Genomic DNA, 14,373 nt, shown 5'->3' with positions numbered 1-14,373 from the left:
AAAGAGATAATGCTGTCATCCCCAGACTGTAATGCAGTTGGAAGGCTGAAGTGTGTGAATTTTCTATTAGCTCTGCAGGAGGATCATCCGAAACCTAGTGATGTTAGTTTTGTTTGTGTGCTTATCAATCACTCAATGTGTCAACTATATGGTTAGTTATCTTTACTTCCTTCATAGTTATCTTTACTTCCTTCATTATTTATATTCCACCTTTATAGCAGTCATAATATTGTTAACAATTTGCTTATTCCCTTGTGCCTATTCATCAGTTTTATATTTTATTATGTTACCAGATAATTGTTGTTTTGGATTTTGTGGCATTTTTGTGTGTCTGGCAGTTCTTTTCTTCTAGAGCAGTTTTGTTTGAACTATGATAATTGTTGTTTAAAAATGCCTATTTCATTACTTTGAGTATTTCTCTTTAAACACAGGATGTATATACAGCCACTTCAGTTGCACAATTCTTTTTTTATTTTTATTTTTTTATTATTTTTTTGTGTGCAAGCGAAGTGGTTGTGTATACATCCTGTAATTAAATAGCATACGGTTGCTGGACCACAGCCAATCAAAATGGTTAAAATTTCAAGTTTCTCTGTAATCTACCTTTATAAACTTCCCTTTGTTGACAATTTAGTTTATACTTTCTATCTTGGTGTATATTGTTTCAGATTTGTGTTGTGATTCATGGCAATTTGCTTGTTTTTTAAAGTATGTGAAACCATACCTCAATGAACTTTAAAAAGGAAAGTGGAACTTGTCAAGACTTTATAGTTTTCTATTTTCTACACAATTTGCATCAAATAAATTGCCATAGCTGTAAATATTTTGTCAGAGTTTATAGAGGTATCTTACTTGTTAGAAAAATTAAAAGCTCAAATTTTTATGCTGTGGGCACACAGTAGTCCCATATCAAGTACTTCATATTGTCACAGCTTTTCGTTCCACTAGTGGCTCACAGAATTCAAATTACTGAACATTAGGTAAGAGAGGAAGGCAACTGATAAATGAAAAAGTTATGAGATTCACTGGCTTTTGTGACCTATGGTGTTATTCTGTCAAAAATAATGAAATAATAGAAGGAAATGGGACTTGTTAACATTTTGCATGAAAGGCATCATGACCCCGAGCTGAGACATACACAAAAGAACAAAATGGGATAGAGGTTAATTAAATTAGCATAAATGTAGCCAAAATTTCCGCTTAAAAGTCATGTGGCTCTGATGCCAGGAGGAGGAATACCAGCACCTTGTATTGTGGAGCTGGTATCAGAGACCTTGCCATTGTGACTTTATGCAAAGTGCTTAGTGTTTAAAGTGTTGACTGCTACATGCATAGTGAGGGATATTCCAGCACAAGGCCATGACATGGTGTGAGCTACGAGACACTGTTGTGGGCACAAGGGATTAGGCTCTAGGCTCTTCTGTGGCTGCCGGAAGCCTCATAGCAGTCAAGATGTTAATCATTCTTACCTCAAAGCTTTGTTATCATCAAGTGGGCACAGTAAAAGCAGTACATTGGTTGCAAATTGGCTGTTAAATAATGTGTATTGTCCCTCTGTTAGTTTCGTCTTTGTTAAAAAATATTTATCAGTGATTGGTGATGTGTTGGTGTGTGCAGTGATGGACAGATGCACAGGGAATATTTTGCAGCAAAGACAGTAAAGAAAGGCATGGGACATCTGGCAGGGATATGTGACGAGTATGGGCATAGAATTTCATGTGGATGTGTTGACATTGGCAGTCTGATGAAAAGCTTCTGTACCTAATATGGAGAAGCAGTTGTAAGGATGAGAGACATTTAAGTACACAGCAGTTAGAAAATCAGTTTCCTGGTGGAGCAGCTAATTAATCCCTTGTGGATCAAGACAGTTTTATGCAGTAGTCAAGTACACAAATATTATTCTTTTAGTTCTTTTTATTTAGTTGATCATTCAGTTTTAGGATTTTAAAAGTGACAAGAAAATCTGATGAGAATATTTTGTGACCTAGGTAAACGTATTGACAGTGTAAACCAAGATCTTCAATACACTGTAGGTTTGTGGTTTTTATTGCATCTGAGTTAAGAAGGCAGAGTGTATCAGTTCCATGTCATTTACTCAACAATAGGCACTCAAAATTTGAAACAGTTAGGCATCAGGTATAAGGTTTTACTTTAGATTCTCTGTTGTATTTGATGAACATAAGCGATCTTCTACTTGCAGTTTCAGAATATGCAGTAAAAATAAAAAGTAACACCAGTCCTTAACTGAAGAGGCAGATGACAAAATATTTAAGAACAGATGTTTCAAAGCAAATTGATTATCATTGAAATTTGACCGTACTCAGTACACACCGTTCAACATTTCTTGTAGAATTCTGTAAGGTACAAAAATTGTCTTCTCAAAGAATGAAATAATGTGAAGTGTACATTTTTTTGAGACTACAGATAAAACTCAACCTTAATTGGAAAATGTGCCGCCTAAGAATTAATTAAGTTTGCAGTATGCATAATTAGTGATGAGGATGATTTATCATGCATATTTTCATTCACTAATGAATTACAGATTTTTTTTCCTGCATTATCCTACAGATACCTCTTCAAAAATCTTTTTATTTTGACAACTATTTGCATGATCAATATTTCCTTAACAAAGAAAAGAAAAGAAAATCATGAGTACAACACTAGGTCCAAAATTAACTTGTGCAAATACTTCAAGCTGTTAACTTCGGTACTGAAAGGAGTCAGCTGTATGGGTACACATGTATTCAACAGCCTGCCAGAGCACATTGAATGTCTTTGAGTTAATGTGGTGGAGGCTAAGGTTGCATTAAAGAACTTTCTGTCCAGCAACTCTTTCTACTCATTGAACAGTATCTCCACAGAAACTCTTTAATGTAATGTATGTTACAGTAAGAATTAGTTCTGTGATGCATGTAGATGATGTACAGGGCAGATACACGGGTACATACGCATTTAACAACATATTGTGTAGATAATGTGGGGAGGTTTAAGCATGAAATGAAGAACTTAGTTTGGTATCTACTACACCATTGAAAATTATCTTCACAGAAACTATTACTGTAAATTTTTTAAGTTATTTTATAATTAGGATTAGCTCTACTTTAGTAGTGTTGGATCAGTCATTGTACTGCACTCAAAGTAAATGTACAACTTTTACTTTTTTTATACGTCATAGAGACCACTCTACACTGGATCCACTGAACATGACTAATACAATGTACAGACAGTTGGTTACCATTGAGGCGGCAAAAGACCTTTAATTCAGCAATGGTACATTTGGAACCATGTGCAGGGCACCTGAAAGGTGATAATGTCATGGTGTATAAGCAATTCCTGGATGCCCATTGTGGTAATACTGTGCATTCAATTTGATATGTGAAAATATCTAGACATGTTTCAATATGAAATTGAACATCAGAAAAGTTGTTGGACTAATGACATACTATGCTGTGAGGAAAAAATATTGTACATTTTTACACATTTGATAGATGCTGGGTATTTTGAAAAAGTGTGGACCATACATCTTTGCCATAGTCACAAAACTGTTTCATAATCCTCAGTAGAATATAGCAATGTTTATTTTTTATCTGTATTTTGAAATTTGCTTCAAGCATTAACACATCTTTACAGTTGTAGAAATGACATCATGAACACCTTAAACTGATGTTCAGTTTATTCTATATTATGTGAATGGTTGTGCTTTAAGACCATTCTTCAGAACCTCTTGTATACAGGAAAATTTCAGGTAAAAAAAAGTTTGAAAATTGTAATAAAGAGTTACATGCATAGAGAATCAATTACAGAAAAATACACACATCAAAAAAAGTTTTGCATCACCCCAGTTCTCAGAACTCCTGAAGATGTGGATATTGTATCACAGAGACAGCCCCTATGACTGTTCAGAGATGTCACTAAACCCGCCCAAAGATGTAAAAAACCATGCATGAGCAGTACCTATTAGATGGAGAAGGTCCAACAGCCGATCAGTTCCAGTCATTCCACCAGGAAGGAGGTACACGGCTCGTGTTGTCTGTAGTTCAACCATGCCTAGACAGTCAATATCACAGTTCGGTCGTGTCCACATTGTTACTTTGTGCCAGGAAGGGCTCTCAACAAGTGAAGTGTCCAGGCATCTCGGAGTGAACCAAAGCGATGTTGTTCAGACATGGAGGAGGTAGAGGGAGGCCGGAACTGTCAATGACATGCCTCACTCAGGCTGCCCAAGCGCTACTACTGCAGTGGATGCCCGCTACCTATGGATTATGTCCCAGAGGAACCCTGACAGCAATGCCACCATGTTGAATAACACTTTTCATGCAGCTACAAGACATCGTGTTACAACTCAAACTGTGTGTATGGGTTACGTGATGTGCAACTTCACTCCCGACATCCGTGGTGAGGTCCATCTTTGCAACCACGACACTATGCAGCAAGGTACAGATGGGTCCACAACATGCCGAATGGACCACTCAGGATTGGCATTACATTCTCATCACTGATGGGTGTCACATATGCCTTCAACCAGACAATCATTGGAAACATGTTTGGAGGCAACCCGGTCAGGCTGAATGCCTTAGACACACAGTCCAGTAAGTGCAGCAAGGTGGAGGTTCTCTTCTGTTTTGGGGTGGGATTATGTGGAGCCAACATACGCCACTGGTGGTCATGGAAGGCGCCGTAATGGCTGTATGATACGTGAATGCCATCCTCTGACCGATAGTGCAACCATATCGGCAGCATATTGGCGAGGCGTTTGTCTTTATGGATGTCAACTCGCGTCCCCATTGTGCACATCTTGTGAGTGACTACCTTCAGGATAACGACATCGCTCGACTAGAGTGGCCAGCATGTTCTTCAGACATGAACCGTATCGAACATTCTCGGGATAGATTGAAAAGCGCTGTTTATGGATGACGTGACCCGCCAACCACTCTGAGGGATCTACACCAAATCGCTGTAGAGGAGTGGGACAATCTGGACCAACAGTGCCTTGATGAACTTGTGGATAGTATGCCACAACGAATACGGGCATGCATCAATGCAAGAGGATGTGCTACTGGGTATTAGAGGTACCGTGTGTAATGCAATCTGGACCAATGCCTCTGAAGGTCTTGCTGTATAGTGGTACAACATAAAATGTGTGATTTTCATGAGCAATAAAAACGGCAGAAGTGATGTTTATGTTCATCTCTATTCCAATTTTCGGTACAGTTTCCTGAACTGAGGTGATGCAAAACATTTTTTGATGTGTGTATTTTGTCATATTTAAGAGTTCCTCTTCAATATATATTTCATTGCTGCAACCACGTGCACTAAAGTAACAATTACCTCTGATTAGCCTTCTGCGTGTACACTAGTCACTGGAAATCATGATAAAGTGCTTTACAATGTATTTCAGCACATAAATTGTATTCCATAAATCTGACTTATAGGGAAGTTTTAAGTACCTTTATGAAAGAGTTGGTCAACAGGAAATTATGCAAATCACAAAGTATTTTATACACCCTGGCAAATTGTCAACAACATGTTTCTCAATAATCCAACTTCATTTTCATTTATTGTTAAACTATCTGGTATTTGCAGATACATGCTTCAGACCTAATATTGTAAACATGATAAATTTTATTTACCTCATGTACTGATGTTCCATGTTGTGAATATATCACAGGATATAGATGAAGTCAGTTTTACAAGTTTGTGTTGTCACTTTGTGTGGTGTGTAATTAATACTAATTAATGATTTGAATATAATAGAGGGAAACATTCCATGTGGGAAAATATATCTAAAAACAAAGATGATGTGACTTACCAAACGAAAGTGCTGGCAGGTCGATAGACACACAAACAAACACATACACACAAAATTCATGCTTTCGCAACCAACGGTTGCTTCATCAGGAAAGAGGGAAGGAGAGGGAAAGACGAAAGGATGTGGGTTTTATGGAAGAGGGTCTGCTTGTGTCTGTGTATGTCTGTTGGTTGTGCTGTTGTTTTCCCTGATCGAGTCGTCAAGTTACGGCTTCGTGCGGCGTTTACCATCTTTGATGCCAAATTGTTTGCGATCTTGCGAGCATTGGAGCAGATGAGATGTGTTCCCAGTCTTAAGTTCCTCATCTGTTCTGACTCCCTGAGTGCCCTTCAGACCATGCAACACTTGTACCCAGCGGATACGGTCGTCCAGAACATCCATGATGCCCTACTCCACCTGCAACGGCAGGGGAAGGAGGTTTCCTTCTGCTGGGTGCCGGGGCACGTGGGTATTAGGGGAAACGAACTGGCGGATGTGGCTGCCAAAGATGCATGTTCCCTCCCTCACGTTGTTGCATGTGCCGTCCCCCTCCATGCTGTTACCTCCCTCCTGCGTTTTCGCGTTCTGCGTCAGTGGGAAGAGGAGTGGCTGGCAGTCGGTGAAAATAAGCTGCTTCTGGTCAAGGCCACCACGCGGCCATGGCGTACGTCCTACCAGTCATGCTGGCGGGATGAGGTTCTCCTCACTCGCCTCCGCATCAGGCACAGTCCCTTAACGCATGGTTTTTTACTCCGGCGGGAGGACCCCCCAATCTGCAGTGCTTGTGGCGTCCAGATTACTGTCCGCCACATTTTACTTGACTGTCTTTTATTCTCTGACCAGAGGGCGGTGGTTTCTTTGCCACCGGATTTGCCCTCTATTTTACAAGATGATGCAACAACTGTAGTTAAGGTCTTACAGTTTTGTGTCCTGTCCAATTTGTTGCCTCGGATTTTAGGGAGAAGGTTTTAATGTGCTGCTGGGTGACTAGCTCACCCAGGTTTTAGGTAAGAGGTCAGCCAGTCACGATTACCTCCTTGTTTCCCTTCGGTTTCTGTTCTCTTTTCCTTGTTTCCCTTCCTTTTTAGTGTGTTCTTTCTCCTCTTGTTTTGCCTCTGTATGTGAGGATTTGGACCTGCGTCTGGTCTGTGTCTTTTAGCCATTCTCCTTGTTCGCTGTTCGTCTTAGTCCCTTCCCTGCATGTGTTCCTGTTTTTATGCGTTTGGGCGCTGATGACCACGCTGTTTAGCACCCGTAAACCTCAAACGCACACACACTGTGTATGTGCGGATGGATATGTGTGTGTGTGCGAACGTATACCTGTCCTTTTTGCCCCCTAAGGGGGTCGTTGGTTGCAAAAGCATGAATTTTGTGTGTATGTTTGTGTTTATTTGTGTGTCTATCGACCTGCCAGCACTTTCGTTTGGTAAGTCACATCATCTTTGCTTTTAGATATATTAATACTAATTAGTTTCATATTAAGAGGTATACAATTTAGGTTCCATTACAGAAATGCAAAGTTTTTAAATGTGCTTACAATAATAAATAAATACGCACATAAATAAGGATTGTGTGTATCTGACTGTTACAGGTACTCTTTTATATTGTAGAAAGACCCTTGCATTGGGAACTGCCTTAATTATTTTTTTAAACAATAGTTTATCATCTGCTAACCACTTAATTTGTGAAGGAAAACATTAAAAATCTTACAGCCCCTGAAATGGATCCACTCTTGTACCGTACTCGTGTTTGTATGCTCATAGAGGGTGTCTTCATTTCTTCTAGTACTGCAACTGTGATGCACACTATTAGGTTTAGAAAAGGGCCTTTTTCCTTATGAAATACATCATTGTGCAGTAGATGTGAGGATTCCAAGTACTTTAGAGAGATTTAGCTTATGGTTCTAGGGCAGACGACATTCATGAATTGTATGACTCATTTCCATACAGCACTTTTCAATATAATGGCTGATTTTCTCAAAATGTGATTCCTCATGCCATAGAGACATGAAAATGACTGCAATAAGAGGATTTAATAGTTTCCATATTTTTATACAAGCAGAAATGGATGAAGAATAATTTGCAGAATAGTCTTTTGTGTAGATTGAGAATGTTGTCTGACCACTTTAGTTTACTGTTAGTATGTACTCCCAAGTATTCTGGAGTATTCAACCTTATTTTCTGCTGGTCACCCAGTTCTTCTCCTGTTTTGTTATATTTAGAGTTTATATGCAACAGAATAAAACTCATTGTACTGTAACTAACAAAAAGACCATTTATTTTAAACCAATTTGTGATATGTCTGGCTTTCTGGCACAGCGAGTTTGAAAGCTCCCCAGAAGACGTGAATGGTGGCTGCTAGGTAGCACTGCTATAATCTGTAAGTGCTGTTGCTGTTGCTGCTGCTGCTGCAGTGCTGGCTATGGAGACATGCTCATGCTGCCGGCCTATCAGCACCCATGGTTGCCCTTTAAAGCCAGCAGTGCTGCTGCTCAGTCAGTCAGTCAGTAATGATTCCACTGCACTGTTGTATTGCTCTTACTACACATAGTTGTTTTGATTCTGTATTTGCTGTGTCTTAGGTTTTTTATCTTGGTTACTCATTGGACTTGTAATTTTACCAAACAGTTGTCTTTCTCTTGTTGTCCATCTGTTTACTCTCTCTGTTGGCTTGCTGTTGACCCCTGCAGCCAGTTGGTTAGTTTCTGCAGGTTCTCAAGTCATTATTGATCATAAAGCGGTTACAGCATCAGTGATTTCAGCTGTAAATAGAAATATTAAAAAAGGTAGGAAGATTTTTCTGTTTAGCAAAAGTAACAAAAAGCAGATTTCAGAGTACTTGATGGCTCAACACAAAAGTTTAATCTCAAGTACAGATAGTGTTGAGAATCAGTGGACAAAGTTCAAAACCATCGTACAGTATGCATTAGATGAGTATGTGCCAAGCAAGATCGTAAGAGATGAAAAAGAGCCAGCGTGGTACAACAACAGAGTTAGAAAACTGCTGCAGAAGCAAAGGGAACTTCACAGCAAACATAAACAAAGCCAAAGCCTTGCAGACAAACAAAAATTACGCGAAGCGAAATGTAGTGTGAGGAGGGCTATGCGAAAGGCGTTCAATGAATTCGAAAGTAAATTTCTATGTACTGACTTGGTAGAAAATCCTAAGAAATTTTGGTGTTATGTCAAAGCGGTAGGTGGATCAAAACAAAATGTCCAGACACTCTGTGACCAAAATGGTACTGAAACAGAGGATGACAGACTAAAGACTGAAATACTAAATGTCTTTTTCCAAAGCTGTTTCACAGAGGAAGACTACACTGTAGTTCCTTCTATAGATTGTCGCACAGATGACAAAATAGTAGACATCAAAATAGATGACAGAAGGATAGAAAAATAATTAAAATCGCTCAAAAGAGGAAAGGCCGCTGGACCTGATGGGATACCAGTTCGATTTTACACAGAGTACGCGAAGGAACTTGCCCCCCTTCTTGCAGTGGTGTACCGTAGGTCTCTAGAAGAGCGTAGCGTTCCAAAAGATTGGAAAAGGGCACAAGTCATCCCCGTTTTCAAAAAGGGACGTCGAACAGATGTGCAGAACTATAAACCTATGTCTCTAACGTCGATCAGTTGTAGATTTTTGGAACACATATTATGTTCGAGTATAATAACTTTTCTGGAGACTAGATATGTACTCTGTAGGAATCAGCATGGGTTTCGAAAAAGACGATCGTGTGAAACCCAGCTCACACTATTCGTCCACGAGACTCAGGGCCATAGACACGGGTTCCAAGGTAGATGCCGTGTTTCTTGACTTCCGCAAGGCATTTGATAGAGTTCCCCACAGTTGTTTAATGAACAAAGTAGGAGCATATGGACTATCAGACCAATTGTGTGATTGGATTGAAGAGTTCGTAGATAACAGAATGCAGCATGTCATTCCGGAGAGAAGTCTTCCAAAGTAAGAGTGATTTCAGGTGTGCCTCAGGGGAGTGTCGTACGACTGTTGCTACTCACAGTATATATAAATGATGTTGTGGATAACATCGGAAGTTCACTGAGGCTTTTTTCAGATGATGCTGTAGTATATTGAGAGGTTGTAACAATGGAAAATTGTTCTGAAATGCAGGAGGATCTGCAATGAATTGACGAATGGTGCAGAGTATGGCAATTGAATCACAATGTAGACAAGTGTAATGTACTGCGAATGCATAGAAAGAAAGATCCTTTATTATTTAGCTACAGTATAGCTGGTCAGCAACTGGAAGCAGTTAATTCCATAAATTATCTGGGAGTAGGCATTAGGAGTGATGGAATGATCATATAAAGTTGATCGTCGGTAAAGCAGCTGCCAAACTGAGATTCATTGGAAGAATCCTAAGGAAATGCAGTCCAAAAACAAAGGAAGTAGGTTACAGTACACTTGTTTGCCCACTGCTTGAATATTGCTCATCAGTGTGGGATCTGTACCAGATAGGGTTGATAGAAGAAATAGAGAAGATCCAAGGGAGAGCAGTGCGCTTTGTTACAGGATCATTTAGTAATTGCGAAAGCATTACGGAGATGATAGATAAACTCTAGTGAAAGGCTCTGCAAGAGAGATGCTCAGTAGCTCGGTACAGAATTTTGTTGAAGTTTCGAGAAGATACCTTCACCGAGGAATCAAGCGGTATATTGCTACCTCCTATGTATATCTCGCGAAGAGACCATGAGGATAAAATCAGAGAGATTAGAGCCCACACGGAGGCATACCGACAATCTTTCTTTCCACGAACAATACGAGACTGCAATAGAAGGGAGAAAATCGATAGAGATACTCAAGGTACCCTCCGTCACTCACCATCCTGTGGCTTGCGGAGTGTGGATGTAGATGTAGATGTATATTCCCAGTCTTGTTTGATTCTGGTCACTATAATTGGTGATGCGGTAAAAGGTTAGCAGTGTCCCGCAGATGCAGGGCTTGTGGAACTTATGGAACTGTAACAGTACATCCCACAGCAGAGTCAGCAACAAACTAAACAGCTTTATCAGGAAATTCAGCTTTTGTCAGATCACTTACAAGTTAAGGGTTCCCAGCTCATCCAGGCTGTGAGCACTTTGTAGATGGAGAGCCTTCCACCTGCATTTTCAGTATTTAACAATGCCAAAGAGGATTGGGACATATTGGTAATGGCTAAAAGAGCAGTTCACTGCTTTTTGGTATTCAAATGATGCTCTCCAAATACCACACTTCCTTTATTGGGCTTCCTTGGAGACATTATTCTTGCTGAAGAAATTGGCTCCCCTCTCGAATCCTGTTACACTCATGTTTGAGGATATGTGCTCAATGCATCAAATTATTATTTGCAATTCTCTGTGGACATATCGCGCCACGAGCTCCATCAGTATCAAAAGCAACCTGGACAGTCGTACCACCCATGGGTGATTGCTAGGATTGAGTCACCCCAATTTCACTTGCATGAAACCGGCTTGCAAAACTTCACACACAGTTTCTTTGAACTGTGATGTAGCGGTCTAGTTGGCTACAGATCTGGAAGTACACACAACAGTCCTCAAAGTAGACAACACTACCTTGGATGATATTTTGAAAATCATACACTCTTTTGAGACTGGACAGGGGGCAGATGAATGTCTTGCGGCTATATCTCAAGTAATAGAGGTCCAGCTGCTGCCTCAAAAGTAGAATTCTCATAAGTTTTTTCCATGATGCTGGCATTGTGATTTGTCCATTTCGGACATGTCAGTGACCTCTGAACAGCCTGTCACACTCCTTTGATGTTAACAGCAGGGTCCCCTGTCATGCCCTAACAGCTTCACGGTGTATGTGTGTGTGGACTGTCCAGATTGCTGGGCATATTGCATCTGTTTTGGGAAAGATTGTATATCATTAATTATTGTGACAGTCAGATGACACTGCCCACATGCATCAAGAAATGATGCATAAACTTGAAGCAGTTGTTTCTCAAGGCGATCCTTCCACCACTAAATTGTTTATCAACTTCACACTTGCAAACCAGGATGTTTGTTTCCAGGTGGACAAAGAAGCCACTGTTTCTTTGATTAACCTCCAAAAGCATGCTCCTCTTGGTTCCCCTGACTTGGCCCTGCCCTCCTGTATGTTGAATACGTATGATGACAGTTCAGTTCTCCTTAGGGGTCAATTCACAATCAATGCTGCATACAAAAAGGTTTTACAGCTGACAACTCTGTTTGCTGTTGATAGTCACTCAGCTGGCACTATTTTCAGTCTGGATGCCTTCTCACTTTTGGGAACAGGTCTTCTCAGACACAGTTTCCTTCCAGGAGCTCGATGACTTCTGTACCATTTTTGTGCCTTTATCCAAACCTGGCCTGCGGTGTGCCATAGATTTCCAGGCTCATATGTCATTACATACGATGCAGTGCCCTGTTCCTGCTGGGCATGTCCTATTCTTGTCTCCTAATAGCTGGCCATAATGTGATTGCCTCCATGAAGCTATGATAATGGAAGCTGTTAAAATCAGTGCATCGGCCACACCCCTAGTGGTGGTCAAGAAACCTAATGGCTCTCTCCTCCTACGCGTAGGTTTTAAATTGACAATCAATGCCCAAGCACAAATGGAAACATACCCCATACCCTAAACAAGAGGACCTCCTCACAAAGGTTGTCAGAGGTGAATATTATTTTAAGACAGACCTTGCCAGCACATTAGTGCGGATTCCACAGGATGAGGAATGGCAATGCATTATGATCATCAACACTCCTTTTGTTTTATACAAACACAAATGCTTGCCATTTTCTAACTATCTTGATGGCTTAATTGTCATGGGCCCTATACATCAGGACCACCTGTGCAACCTTTGTACCCTCTTTACTACGTTGTGTGAAGCAGGGCTCAGGTGTTGGTTACACAAATGCCATTTTTTTTCAAGAACATATGAAGTACCTTGGCTGCTTTGCTCAACAGAGATGTGATAAAGTCCACTGACTGCAATGTTTCTGCCATTGACTCTCAGCCCTGCTCCCAAAAGTTACAGAAGCTACAGGCATTTTTTGGGAAAGGTGAATTATTTTTCTACGTTACTTCCACAAGCAGCCCACATAATGCATCCAGTTGTGAAAGTAGGGCATTCAGTTCAGGTGGTCACTGACTGTGAGCATGCTTTCACACAGCTGAAGTGGCTGCTGCACTCAAAACACTGCACCCTTATCTCCATATCATTCACTGGTTTTGGCTTCTGTTTTCTCTCCCTATGACATTGTGGAGGTGTTGGCACTTAGGAATGATGATGGTACTGAGCAACTGATTGCCTATGTGTCAAAGACTCTGGCACTTGCTCAAAAGAACTGCTCACAAATCGCAAAAGAAGCTTTGGCAGTCTTCTTTGTCATTAAGAACTCCCATGTTACCAGGAACGAGATGAGGGTGTAAGGCAGCATTTTGAGTGCAGCAGTCGCTTCAGCTGTGTGAAAGCATGCTCACAGTCACCACTCTAACATACAAAACATAGTGTACTAAGAAACAGAACAGAAAACAGTTATACATTGTTGATGTGCAAATACCCAGATATAGTGCCTGTATTAAATAGTCTCAGATTTGATTAATGGTACACAAATATGATTTCACAGACAGTAGTGAGGCAACACTGACTGTATTACTTGTCTTAGGAGATAGGTTTAGGGAGGCAAAACTATGTTTATAGCATTTGTAGACTTCGAGAAAGCTTTTGACAATGTTGACTGGAATACTCTCTTTGAGATTCTGAAGGTGGCAGGGGTAAAATGCAGGGAGCAAAAGGCTATTTACAACTTGTAAACAAACCAGATGGCAGTTATAGGAGTTGATGGGCATGAAAGGGAAGCCGTGGTTGAGAAGGGAGTGTGACAGGATTGTAGCCTTTCACTGATGTTATTCAATCTGAACATTGAACAAGTAGTAAAGGAAACCAAAGAAAAATTTGGAGTAGGATTTAAAGTTAAGGGAGAAGAAATAAAAACTTTGAGGTTTGTCGATAGCATTGTAATTCTGTCAGAGACCGCAAAGGATTTGAAAGAGCATGTCTTGAAAGGAGGATGTAAGGTGAACACCAACAAAAGCAAAACAAGGATAATGGAATTTAGTCGAATTAAATCAGGTGATGCTAAGGGAATTAGCTTAGAAAATGAGACACTTAAAGTAATAGATGGGTGTTGCTAATTGGGCAGCAAAATTACTGAAGATGTCTGAAGCAGAGAAGATATAAAATAGACTAGCAATAGCAAGAGAAATATTTCTGAAGAAGAGAAATTTGTTTTGAGTGTAGCCATGTATGTAAGTAAAACATGGACGATACACAGTGTAGACAAAAAGAGAATTGAAGCTCTTGAAATGTGGTGCTACTGAAGAATGCTGAACAGTGGATGAGTACATCACATAACTAATGAGAAGGTACTGAATAGAATTGGAGAGACAAGAAATCTATGGCACAACTCAACCAAGAAAGGGATCGATTGCTAGGGCATGTTCTGAGACGTCAAGGGATCACCAGTTTAGTATTAGAGGGAAGTAGGTGGGGGAGTAAAAATCGTAGAGGGAGACAAAAAGATGAATACAGTAAACAGATTCA

This window comes from Schistocerca serialis, chromosome 4, assembly GCF_023864345.2.
Source record: "Schistocerca serialis cubense isolate TAMUIC-IGC-003099 chromosome 4, iqSchSeri2.2, whole genome shotgun sequence".
In the NCBI taxonomy this organism is placed as follows: domain Eukaryota; kingdom Metazoa; phylum Arthropoda; class Insecta; order Orthoptera; family Acrididae; genus Schistocerca; species Schistocerca serialis.
Note: the sequence above shows the minus strand (reverse complement) of the source record.